The sequence below is a fragment of the Camelus bactrianus genome, chromosome 4 (assembly GCF_048773025.1).
Source record: "Camelus bactrianus isolate YW-2024 breed Bactrian camel chromosome 4, ASM4877302v1, whole genome shotgun sequence".
Lineage (NCBI taxonomy): Eukaryota > Metazoa > Chordata > Mammalia > Artiodactyla > Camelidae > Camelus > Camelus bactrianus.
The window spans coordinates 99,465,962-99,479,409 of record NC_133542.1 but is presented as its reverse complement, the minus strand read 5'-3'; the positions used below and the strand labels follow the sequence as shown (position 1 = coordinate 99,479,409).

Here is a 13,448-nt window from a genome sequence, read left to right as displayed (position 1 = left end):
ATTGGTCATCTTTTGAGGATGGCAGAAATTAATTTTTACATACAGCAGGTACACAGGATGTAAAAATCAAACATTTTTATGTGGCTTTTTTCCATCTGGTGGATACTCAAATTATAATTGAGGAAGAATATCACTGTATTCAAAGCATTATAGTGAATCATTACAAAATAACAGGATGGAACTAGAGCCATCTTGAAAACTCCCTGAGTTAGTGGGTCTAGGCATTGAACCCCTATGTATTTTAACATCAAAAGAGACTGAAAACCTAAACATATGCCTCCTCCTAAGGCAGGAACACACGTGAATCTATACCATTGCCAAAGGGACTGTGCCTGATTCCGATAGTGCCTTGGCATCCAGAGGCCAATTTGCAGTAATTACAGAGGAGGGACTAAATTGCTGCCATGCACCATGACTATACAATGAGCAAAATCCAGACTCTGAGAAATTCTAGAATAAATGGCCTAATATCTTAAACAGATAAACATCATAAGGAAAATGAAGGACTGGAATGGAAATTTTAGATTAAGATTTCATCCATGTGGCTGTTACAGACAGGTACACAAACATACACAGACAATTGCCCATACACAGGTACCTATGTATCCTTACTTCAGCATCTGCCTACAATATCATATTCAAAATATACATAAATAAAAATTCTGAATCCCATCCTTCAACAGTTAACTGTAAGATGCATTTAAAAAAATTCACTTATTAAAATAAACTTTAACACTGTGGCGTGACATCACTAAAATGGTAGCAAGCCATTCCCAACTGCGCTCCCCCTCACAAGAAGGCCTACTAACAACTATTCATCTGCAAGACACCATTGTGAAAATCTAAAAACACGGGGGTGAAGGGAAACACCTCCTCCATCAAGGAATCTGCCCGATGTAGATCCATCACCCCATATAGTTACAAAAAAGGGCTTTTTTTTTTTTCTGTGAAGAGAACTTTTAGGTGTCTGCAAGTCCCCAGAGTGCTAACCACTCTGGCCATGTAGGGAAGCTCATCTGTATCCCTGCCCACTCCTGAGTGCGGCCTTCAGCCACCCAATCAATGAACCTAACCAGAGCATGTTGGCAGGTGCACAGACCAGCCTATAGCCCCACTTACAGTGGCATTTGACCAGAAGACACATCAAAACCAGGGGTCCCCTTCTGGCCAGAGGATTCAGTGCACAGTCTTGTGTGAATCAGGACCCTAAGCCATGAGCCATGCTGGCCACCCTGGGGCACATTCTGTAGCCCTGCTAGGACAGGGAAGCTAATTCATAGCTTCCTCTTCTGGTGAGGACAGTACCCAGTCTTGACCATTTAGGAAAGCTGACCAGAGAATCCAGGCAACTGTGGAGGCTAGCCTGCAGCCTTGCTTGGGCAATGAACTAGTCCAGGAAAGAAATGAATGGTATATTCAGATTACTGAAAGAAACAAAAATGTCAACCAGAAAAACTATACCCAGCCAAGCTGTTCTTCAGAAATGAAGGAAAGATAAGACTTTCCCGAACAAACAAAAGCTGAGTGAGGCTATCAACACTAGATCTGTCTTGCAGAAAATGCTAAAGGGAGTTATTCAAGTGGAGCTAAGAGGAGGTCAGTTAACATTATAAAAACCTATGTAGATAGAATAAAACTCACTGGTAATGAAATAAATTAAGGTTTCTAATACAGTAATGGTGATGCATAATACACATAACTCTGGGTTAAGAGTTGAAAAAAACAAGCATATTGCAATAATTATAACTGCAATGTATTATTGTATACATAATGTAAAAATATGTAAACTATAATAATAATGTGAAATACCCTGATACAAATGCCAAATAAGACATCACAAGAAAAGAAAACTAAGGCCAATATTCTTAATAAAGATAGATGCAAACTTTTCTACAGAATATTAGCATACTGAATTCAGCAGCACATGAAAGGAATCATACACAGGAAAGGAATCATTCAAGTGGGATTCAATCTTGGGATGCAAGGATGATTCAACAGAAGCAAGTCAATGAATGTGATACAACATACTGACAGAAAGAAATATAACATTCATATGTTCATCTCAATGTATACAAAATATTTCATAAAATTCAATACCCATTCATAATAAAAACTCTCAACCAATTAGATACAGAAGAAAGGTACCTCAACATAAAAATGGCCATAAAATTCAAGCCCACAGCTAACATCCTACTCAGTGGGAAAAGTTTGAAAGTCTTTAAGATCAAGAACAAGATAAATGTGTCTACTCTTTTTTTTTTTTTTTTTTTAGTCAGTTATAGTCAGATTACAATGTTGTGTCAATTTCTGGTGTTAAAAGTGTCTACTCTTACCACTCTGATTCAATTCAGTATGGAAGTCATAGAAAAATCAGGCAAGAAAAAGGAAATAGAAGACTTTAGAATTTGAGACAAGGAAGTAAAAATGCCTCTATCTGCAGATGACATGATTTTATATATGGACACTTCTAAAGGCTCCACCACAAATTAAAAAAAGAAACTGCTGGAACTATTAAACAAATTTAGTACAGTTGCAGCACATAAAAGCAACATACAAAAATCAATAGCATTTCTATACACAAACACAAATTATCTCTACAAGAAGTAAAGAAAAGTACCTCATTTACAACAGCATCAAGAGAATAGTTAGAAGTAAATTCAACCAAGGAAATGAAAGACCTCTACACTGAAAACTATGACGTTGATAAAAGACACTGAAGAACACAAAAATGGAAAGGTATCGTGTAGTCATAGATTGGGAGAGTTAATATTGTTAAAGGGCCTGTATCACCTAAAGCCAACCATAAATTTGCTATAATCTGTATCAAAATTCCAGTGGCATTTTTTTTACACAAGTAGAAATAAAACAATCCTAAAAGTCACATGAAATCATAAAACACTTCAAATAGCCAAAGTAACCCTGAAAAAGAAGAATCAAGCAGTATTAGACTTCCTGATTTCAAATTATATTACAATGTTGTAACAATCTAAACAATATAGTGTTGCATAAAAATAAAGACACCTACCTCAATGAAGCAGAATCAAGAGCCCAGAAATAAACCCATGCACTTACAGTCAACTAACATTTGACAAGGGAGCCAAGAATACCAATGAGAAATGACAATGTCCTCTATAAATTGTGCTGGTAAACCTGGATATTCACTTGTAAAAAATGAAACTAGACTGCTATCTTTCCTCACTCATAAAAATTAACTCAAAATGGATTAAAGATTTAAATGTAAGACCGAAACCATAAGACTCCTAGAAGAAAATATAGAGGAAAAGTTCCTTGACAGATTTCTTGGCAACAATTTTTTAATATAACTCCTAAAACCCAAGCAGCAAAATCTAAAATCAACAAATGGGGATATATCAAACTAAAATGATTCTGCCCAGCAAAAGAAAAGAAACAACACAATGGAAAAGGAGCTTATGAAATCAGAGAAAATATGTACAAATCATACCTGGTAGTGGATTGATATCCAGACTATATTATAAGACTCATAAAAATGAATGGCAAAAAAATAATAATCAAAAAATGAGCAAAGGACCTAAATAGATATTTTTCCAAAGAAGACGTAAAAATGGCCAACAGGAACATGAAAAAGGTACTCAACATCACTGATCATTAGTAACATACAAATGAAAAACATAATGAGACATTAGTTCATGCCTGTTAGAATGGCTGTCAGTAAGACACAAGAGATTACAAATGCTGGTGAGGATGTAGACAAAAGGGAATTCTTGGGCACTGTTGGTGAGAAAGTTAGTTGGTACAACCATTATGGAAAACAGTATGGAGGTTCCTCAAGAAATTAAAAATGGAACTACCATATGATCCAGCAATTCCACTTCTGGATATATGGCCAAAGAAATTGAAATCAGTATGTCATAGAGACATCTGCATTTCCATGCTCATTGCAGCATTGATCACAATAGCCAAGACATGGAAGCACCCTAAGTGTCTACGGACAGATGGAAGGAGAAGAAAATTGTATATATAGAAAATTGTGTGTGTGTGTGTGTGTGTGTGTGTCTATCTATATATACACAAAATTGATTACCATTAAGCCATAAAAAAACAGGGAAATCATGTTACTTGTGACAACATGGGTGGACCTTCAGGGCATTATGTAAGGAAGGCAAATACGGTATGATCTCACTTAGATGTGGAATCTAAAGAAATCTAACTCATAGAAAAAAAGTTCAGATTTCATTTCCTGAGTTGATCAATGGATGAGGAGTCAGGGAATTGGGTGAAGGTGGTCAAAGGCACAAACTTCCTGTTATAAGGGAACTAAGTACTAGGGGATGTAATGTATGACATGATGATGGTTAACACTGCTCTGTGCTACATTCAAAAGTGGGTAAGAAAGTAGATCCTAAAAGTTCTCTTCAGAGGAAAAAAGGCCCTTTTTTGTAACTATATGAGGTGATGGATGTCAACTACACTTATTGTGGTAATCCTTTCACAATACATATGTGACGCCACTATGCTCTATACCACAAACTTACACAGTTTTGAATGTCCATTATATCTCAATAAAACTGGAGGAAATAAAAAAGAATTCTACTCATAGAATGAGGTACTTAGTCATCATTAGGTGGCCATGCGGTTTTCTCACCTTTTTCCTTTATACTGTTGAGTGCCCGTAAAATATTACGATATTCCATGTTGATAATCATAAAAACTTGGGTTTTTTAACCAAACACTAAAATCCGTTGTATCTCAAATACATCTAAGGCAAAGACTGCAAAGTATCTTCACTCTGTGTTTCTATCCAACTTGGAAATGCTGAAGCATAGCTGTTATTACAATATTTTGTCATTTTAGTTTTTGTTCCAAAGCCATGTCAGATGGAGAAATAGTTTTCTCATTTTCACCCATTTCAAGCAGTAAGAACTCTAGAAGCTTCTTTATTAGACAAGGCCATGAGGCTACACTGTATTACTTGTGTAGCACGGTGACCGTGTAGCATATTTTAGGGTAATTTATTAGCTTGTACTTCAGACAAGCCCCCCAATTCTACAACCATAAGCCAAATGGATCCGAATTCAGCTACTTTGCTGTGAGGGAGACAGTCAGCCTCCTCTATGTCCTCTTACGTTCATTTTTAACCTTTCAATTCAATTTAATGTATTGTTCTTGTGTTTTCTACATGTCATTGTACTAGGCACAAAAATAAGTAGTGTGAATAGAAAACTCTGGTTCCTAACCTCAAAAATATTTTAAAACTACCCAGAAAAAAAAGACCACTGCACAAGTACTTAAAGTATGGTAAATGTTATAAGAAAAGGAAACCTCGTGCTTTTATGATGATTACTCTTTGGTCTTATTCCAGTCCTGGATACTAAATTCATCACTTGGAAATAATAGTATACTGAACCACTATGGCAGTTAATTCAAAGACAACCCGGTTATCACCTACATGATCTCTTGTGAAATTCTGCTTGAGAAAAGTAGAAAAAAGGAACACTACAACCCTTTAATTTTTTTGATTAATATGTCGCTTTTGATGGTTCCTTTTCTAATCTTTGTTGAAAATGGAACTCAAGGACACAAAGAGGTATAGTCAGTTAATTATAAAAGGTTAATCTATAACCTGGCAATCTTTAATAAAAAGTAGATCCTACATTCTTTTTCCTCATTGTATTCCTTAGATTGACTTCCCAGATAAGCTATTGGGCGGGAGGGACTCCAGCCTCCAGTTTTTAATTGTATATTAGTACATTAATTTCTAGAAATACATATTTTTGAATTCTTGATATTACTAAAGCTGGTACTGGTGAGGCAAAGTTCATAATGATGTAGGAATTCATGTCTGAATATTTATCTATTCTATTTAATTCTGCTGTATTATTTCATTATATTGTACAATTTTCCTAACAACCCCAAGTTTTGATATTTTCCCTGTTTCTCATTACAAAACTCATCCTGTATTATTTAGGTTAAAATAGAATAAATAAAATAAAATAATGAAATGAAATGAAATGAAATACCAGAGAAAGTTAATAAAAACTTTTCTGGCATAGGAAGTTTTTTTTTTGTTTTTGTTTTTGTTTTTTTTTACACAAGTGATAGAACTCTTGTATTTAATCCCAGGTCTGTTTGATGTCAAATGTTCTTGGTAAGCTACATGGCACCAGCAGCTTTCTGGTTTCATGAAATAAAGATACATGCTTTGAAATTTGAACAGTCTATACTACTGCCAATCAGTCTTTCCTGGTGAAGTCCTATAATCATTTGCAACTGTATGGTTGCTTGGATGTACATATTTGTTATAATTTTATATCAGCTCCTTTACATTTCTCCTTCACACATAGGTAAAAGTGAAGGGGTGTCCCTTGTGGCTGACTGACTTGTCTGAGGACAGAATCCATCTGATGTATTCAGAACTAACAAGAAAAAAACAATTTAGTAAGACAAGTATAAATTGGAAAGCGCACCCTTTCTTTCTTGCTTTTGAGGATGAAGTGATTTTTGGAAACTCTGTTAAATCTGTCATCTTCCAGGCAGGAATCTGAGAGGAGTAGATATTTGGGGGGATATTATTCCTTTACAGGTAGATCAGGTATATCTAGACATGATTCACTCATTCATTCATGTTGTCAATGTGAAGTCGTTGACCCCTTTTACCAAGTCCTCCTAATTGTTACATGTAATCATTCTGATCACTCAGCTCTAAATGTTTACAAATTAGGCAAATAACCTGATGACATATTCTCATATTTTTACCTAAACTTCTCTATGAAACTTAGTAATATTCCAACAACTTCAGTGATCCTTAATGTCTGTATTCTGTCTCTCTGAAAGAACCGTATACTAGCATAACGTCCTGAAAACTAAGATTCCCATGTCACAATTCAATTCATAGGCTTCATCCCCCTAAATTCTTAGTGATCGCTTTATAACATGCTGGGGAGGGGTCTACAGATGCTTTTATGCCTCTTGTTTCAGTAGTTCCTTCATTCTGTCTTCCGGGTTCCCACGTTTTAATGCCTACACTAATAGCAGCTTTGACATAGTAAAGGCACAATTCAATAAACGAAAGCTAAATGAATGCGCAGCCTAGGACCGTTACCTTCTGGGTGTGGGTAACGGTCCTGGGCAGTCCTCGGAAACCAGGATCGAATATTCTCATATTGGCAACGATTTTAGAATGCCTAAGCATTCAGAGAAACAGCTTCATGGAGATTTTCGAATCTGAAGTGTACCGAAAAGAAAATGTGTCACCTTTCTCTCCAGGTGGCCATTGCTCCAGCAGGAATTAGAAGAGGCCTTTCAGGGAAGTAGGAACTGATAGATTAGGTTCATCTGAAATAATTTGTGGCTGTGAAAGATGCTGCTTTAATAATCAGGATGTTAGCCCCAGTGTTCTGGAGACATTCCAGCTGTCATTATCTCTGCCCACCTACTTTCCTCCCTGAAGTTTCAATGGAATTGTTTTTCTTCCCAGAAACTTAAAAAGCTAATAAGGCCATGTCGAGTTAAAGTAACACTACAATATTTTACTCTTAAATACTGGAATTTTAAGAATAAAATGACTATACATTTTCTTATGAAAGATGTAATTACATGCTTCAAATATTTACTCATATAAAGATAGTTACAGAGTCCAATCAACAGCATACTTGTGGGAAGTGAAAATTTTCAGAATTATTCTCTTTACAATATAATTTTGGGAAAAAAATCAGAAGACAACACAATTACACCTTTATTTGCTTCAGATAGCAAGGCTTTATTCTAAGTGTGAATATGTTTTGCGGGCGACTCATAAGTCTGAGGTCTCTGGATGATTTAGGTTTACCTGTGTCTTTAAAAGTCTCCTTGATGCTAGTCACAAAGTTGTAACAGCATAAGCGTGAAAAACATATTTTAAGAATTGCTGCAATATGGGCAATCCATTTTGTGCTTCAATATGTAAAGAATTCTAAAATTTTGAAGAAAGCTATGTTATTGCCCTGGCTTATTCGTCTGAGGAATTGAGAACTTTTTAAAATAGCCTAATTAATTATAAAGATAGTTAAAAAAAAGTTGCTCAGAAATATAAATTTTTTTTTTTTTACATTTTGAGCTATTATCCACTTACAAGTTGGAAAGCCATTGTTCAGCAATTAAATCTATCATATATATTATTTTTATTAACTTCTTATGTGACATCAATTAAAACATAGAATTTTATCACAATGTTTTGCAAACAGTGAACTCTTCCTCATGTTAATAGAAACATGACCATCTAGAGACGGAAGCATTGCTATTCTGTTACCATTTTAGTCTTACTGAGCTTCCTACTCAGAACAATATACTTCTTGCTACCAAATTTCTCAGGAATGTGACAAATGCCCCCTAGATATCATAAATTAGAGAATAAATTGGGAAGTGCTGTAACAGGACTCCTGAAGGTCATTTGAAGGGCTTTAGGAGGAACGCTCATAGATAACAGGAGAGTAGCTTTGGACCAGAGACAATGTCTATCACTACTGAGTTAATGATTAAGGATGCTTGGAGGTTGAAGTGAATGTCATTAACCTTCTCCTGCCAATGTTAGTAGCAAAGTCAGATAGTATAAAGTGGATGCTTACTTTTTAAAGTATCATTTTCATAGGACACTTGAAATATTCTTTAAAGAAGCAACGGCCTTCTATGAAGATTAATAAATACAAATGAATGAAAAATGGAGTCTACAGTTCGTTAACAAACCACTGGTGAATGAGAATGAGGTCTTAATCTCAGAGCAAGTGTACTTTAATCAGTCCTTTCTGTGGTTGATTGCTTGCATCCTAGGTTGGGAATTTTGTTTCTAATTCAGAAAAGTCTCAATAGCAATATCTCTATTATTCTCTGGCATGTAGAACTTGAAACAGGAATTACAGGTACTTCAGGGGTAAGTGCTAGTCTCACTCATCTTGGTAACAGCCACTCTTCCATTTGCACAGCCATTCCTGAATTATTTCTGAGCCAGAGTTTCTGTGTCTTCAGTATATCTATTTGTTAACATGCTGACTGACCCTACACATCCATTGCTTTCAAATATCCAACAGATACTACAGTTTAACAGCTGGGGGGGTCCTCATATGTACCTTCATATCTAAAGCTGTCATTTTTAGATAGGGAAATTAAGATATCCTTACTAAAATCATTTGGGAACATTCACAGACTTGGACAGAGCCTAGCAAGGGACATTGAGAAAAATCTATCAGAATTTTAAGGTAAAATTAAGTTCATTAAGATGATGTGGATGATAAAGAAATATGCACATTATCAAAGAAGATAAAGCACACTGGCTTTCCATTATATAGTAACAGCAAAGATATGGATATATTTACACTGCATAAAGTAAACTATACCAGTAGTGATAGCTTGTTTATTTCCTTAGAAATGAAGATTGATCTGTCTACCTACCTACCTGTGAGTTTGTTTACTGACGATGATAGCCCAGCAAACAGAGTCTCAGTAGCTCTGAGAGGACCGCTCCCAGGAGTCCAGCCAATATTACTAAGTGAAGTTTGAAGACAGAGATGAGTATAATGTAGAACATACTGGCCAGGGCCCACCTGCTATGAATCTTAACTTCGCCTATTATAAATGGTAGTGTTTTAATCTTCTACAAACTCTTGCCTTCTGTGAGCCCCAGGAGACAGTTGAACTAGATCATTCTTCCAAGGTCTGAGATGTTACAACTCTCTAGAAGGGAAAATTTTCATTTTAGATTAGATTAATTAAAGTACATGTACATTTTAGATACAAGGAGCCAATTTAATGTTTACTGTATCAACTTACCAGCTGTAACTAATTTGAAATATTTTAATCAAGTCAAAGAAAAGGCATAAGTTAGATGATCCCCTATGTTTACATTTTATTTTTTACTTAGAATGTTCCTAGGTAATTAGATGAATATTATGCATAGTTCATCTTCACTCATTATTAATTTAAAAATTAATCATATTTTTTTACATTTTTGTTATTTTACAATGTGTCAAATTCTACTGTAGAGAACAATTTTTCACTCATACGTGAACATGTATATGTTCATTGTCACATTTTTTTTCGCTATGAGCTACCACAAGATCTTGTTTATATTTCCCTGTGCTATACAATATAGTCTTGTTTATCTATTCTGCATTTTAAAATCCCAGTCTGTCCCTTCCCACCCCCTGCCCCCTTGGCAACCACAAGTTTGTATTCTATGTCTATGAGTTTGTTTCTGTTTTGTATTTATGTTTGTTTGTTTAGATTTAGATAAGTGATCTCATATGGTATTTTTCTTTCTCTTTCTGGCTTACTTCACTTAGAATGACATTCTCCAGGGACATCCATGTTGCTGCAAATGGCGTTATGTTGTTGGTTTTTGTGGCTGAATAGTGTTCCATTGTATAAATATACCACAGCTTCTTTGGTCAGTCATCTGTTGATGGACATCTAGTCTGCTTCCATGTCTTGTCTATTGTAAATAGTGCTGCTATGAATATTGGGGTGCAGGTGTCATTTTGAAGTAGGGTTCCTTCTGGATAGATGCCCAGAAGCACGATTCCTGGGTCACATGGTAAGTCTATTCCTAGTCTTTTGAGGACTATCCATGCTGTTTTCCACAGTGGCTTTCCTTGCTTCCCTCTCCCACTCTTAATTATTTAGATGTCTTCTTTTACAAATTTGTGTTTATTCTTTTTGTAATTCATGGCAGTTATCTCCTCTCCAGTTATGAGTTTCTCATTTTTGTAGCATCCTGCTTCTTTTCTATTTAGAGTAGACCTGTGAATATTTCTTTTAGCATGGATTAGTGTTGCTAAACTCTTTTAGATTTTGCTTGTCTATCAAGTTCTTTATCTCTCCCTCTATTCTAAAGGATAACCTTGCTGGATAGCGTATCCTTGGCTGCATCCTTTTTTCATTCAGGACTTTGCATATATCTTGCCCACTCCCTTCTGGCCTGTAGTGTTCGTGTAGAGAAATCAGCTGAGAGCCTTATGGGGGTTCTCTTGTAACTCACTCTTTGCTTTTCTCTTGCTGCCTTTAGAATCATTTCTTTATCCTTGACTCTGGCCATCTTGACTATGATATGTCTTAGTGTGGGTCTGTCTGGATTTTTCCTGTTTGGGACCCTCTGAGCCTCCTTACTTGGATATCTGATTCCTTTAGGTTTGGGAATTTTTCAGTCATGATTTCCTCAAATACATTTTCAATCCCCTTTGTTTTTTCTTCCCCTTCTGGAACCCATAATATGCGTAGATTGGCATGCTTTATATTATCCCATAGGTCCCTAATATTGTTTTTGTTGTTTTTTATTTGTTTTTCTCTCAGCTCTTCTGATTGGGTGCTTTCTGTTGCCCTGTCTTCTAGGTCACTTATTCGTTCCTCTGCATTATCTAGCCTGCTTTGTACAGTCATTAGGTCAGCTCTCATCTCAGCAAATGAGTTTACTAATTCTACTTGGTTCTTCTTTATACCTTCTATTTCATTTTTGACATATTTTATATCTCTAAACACTATTTCTTTTAGTTCCTTCAGTACTTTCACTCCTTCTTTGAAATCTTGATCTAGTAGGCCATCAGTGTGTATTATTTCCTTGATTGTGCTTTCAGGGGATTTCTCTTGATCTTTTAATTGGGAGTGGTTCCTCTGCTTCTTCATATTGCTCATATCTCTTTGGCACAGTGGCTTAAGGAGTATCAGTTATCTAGTTCTCCTGGAGATGGTGTGCTCTTAATGATTTTATCGAGAGGTCTTTGTGTCTTCACCCTGTTTTGTGAACTCAGCTTGTTGTTTCCAGAGGCCCTCTGTTGGTGCCCTCGTCTGTGCTGCTCCCAGTGGCTGTCGGCTAGCGGAATGCGCCCCCTCCCAACACTGGGTCAGGTGCTGAGCTTTTACTCAGTGGGCAGGCGGATCACTCCCCTTCCAGATGCTGCACTCAGCTGCTGCTGTAGGGCGAGGGAGGTGGGTGGATCGTGCCCTCTCCCGGCTCTATGGTCAGGTGCTGCATTCCTGCCAGGAACAGTGGTAGCAGCCCGCCCTCTCCCAGCACCGGTCGCTCCGCTGTTCTGTGCAGCTGCCCACTCCACCTCGGGTCGGCGCTCTGAAAGTGGGCTTGGGGAAGACCGCAGAATGGCTGCCCCTGTTCCATGCCAAATCTCAGCTCCTTATTTGTCTTGGTGGCACGAGTACTCTGAGGTGCCAGGGCAGAAAGATCCTATCTGCTTCGGGCTGTAGACAAGTCTCAGTCCTGCCTATGAGGTTGTGGAGCCCCGGGGTGTGGAGTCAGGTCTCGGCCCCTCCCCAACCCGGGCGCTGAGCACAGGAGGAGATGGTGGCTGTGGCTGCGCCCCGCCTCTCTTCTCACGAGAAGCATCAGTAATGGCAGTGCAGGTCTGAGGAGACAAAGGCTACGGCGCCCCTCCCCCCAGGGCACACCAGCTGTGTTGCTTTGCTTTTTTCACAATTTATAGGGGACTGAGGTTGTTCTGCTCTGTCCACCTTCCCAGCCATGGCGCGCAACCCCCTGCAGTCCCCTGGGGCTGCCTCAGTGCAGCCGCCCCAGTCCTCCGCCCGACTCAGGAGGCCTGTCCCAGCCCCAGCTGCTGGCTTGCGTCTCAGGCTGGGTGTCACGGGGACTCTTTGTGCCCATTTAACTCAGTTCTGTCGGTCAAGGGGTGCTCAGGGCAGATCTAAACCTCGGAGGCTCCCCTTCTGTCCCACTGGCCTCTCCGTTGGAGGGGGGGACCCAGCAAATGAGCACCAGTCCTCCTTTGCCACTCCCTCCCTGTGGGATTGGTCCCGCACTGTTTTGCTTTTTCTTCTTTCTTTTTTCCTTTTCTCCTACCAGATTTTTGGCACCTTTGTCTTTTGAAGGCGGCGATGTTCTGTCAGAGTTCAGCAGGTGCTCTGGGTGGCTGAGTGGGTCCATAGATGTGAGTTTTGGTGCCTATGTGGGAGACGGTGAGCTACAAGCGTCCTTCTACTCCACCATCTTGCTTCTCTTTCCCAGTCATATACTTAGAGATGTAAAGAACCTAGAATAGCCAAAACATTTTGTCAAAGATGAACAAAACTACCTGATTTCAATAATTATTATAATGGTGCAGTAATCAAGGCTGTGTATAATTGACATGCGGACCAAAAACAATAGATCAGCGTAATGAAAAAGAACATGGGCAACTCATTTTTAACAAAAAGGGGAAAATAGCACTTCAGTAGGTGGAACAATTGATAACCTTATGCAAAACAAACAAAATAAACCCCTTAGATTCATACAATGTACAACAATTAACTCAAATGTAACACTTACAGTGATAAAATTCAATTAAAATGCATAGGAAAAATGCATATGACCTTGTGTTTATACAAGCGCATTTTAAGATTTGATACCAAAAACAAAGCCCATAAAAGAACAAACCAATATATTGGACTTCATTAAAATTAAAAGCTTCTTTCCTTTGAAAGTCAATGTAAAAAGA

General features: G+C 37.7%; 1 long non-coding RNA gene across 1 annotated transcript in view; it reads right to left on the bottom strand.

Annotated features, from left to right (window-relative positions):
* Positions 1–8,973: 8,973 nt before the first annotated feature.
* The window catches only part of LOC141577399 (uncharacterized), a 194,407-nt gene continuing 189,932 nt past the window's right edge, over positions 8,974–13,448 (bottom strand). Inside the window, exon 3 of the long non-coding RNA XR_012506273.1 lies at positions 8,974–13,004. This is a non-coding gene — a long non-coding RNA (uncharacterized LOC141577399). The remainder of the gene's footprint in view (positions 13,005–13,448) is intronic.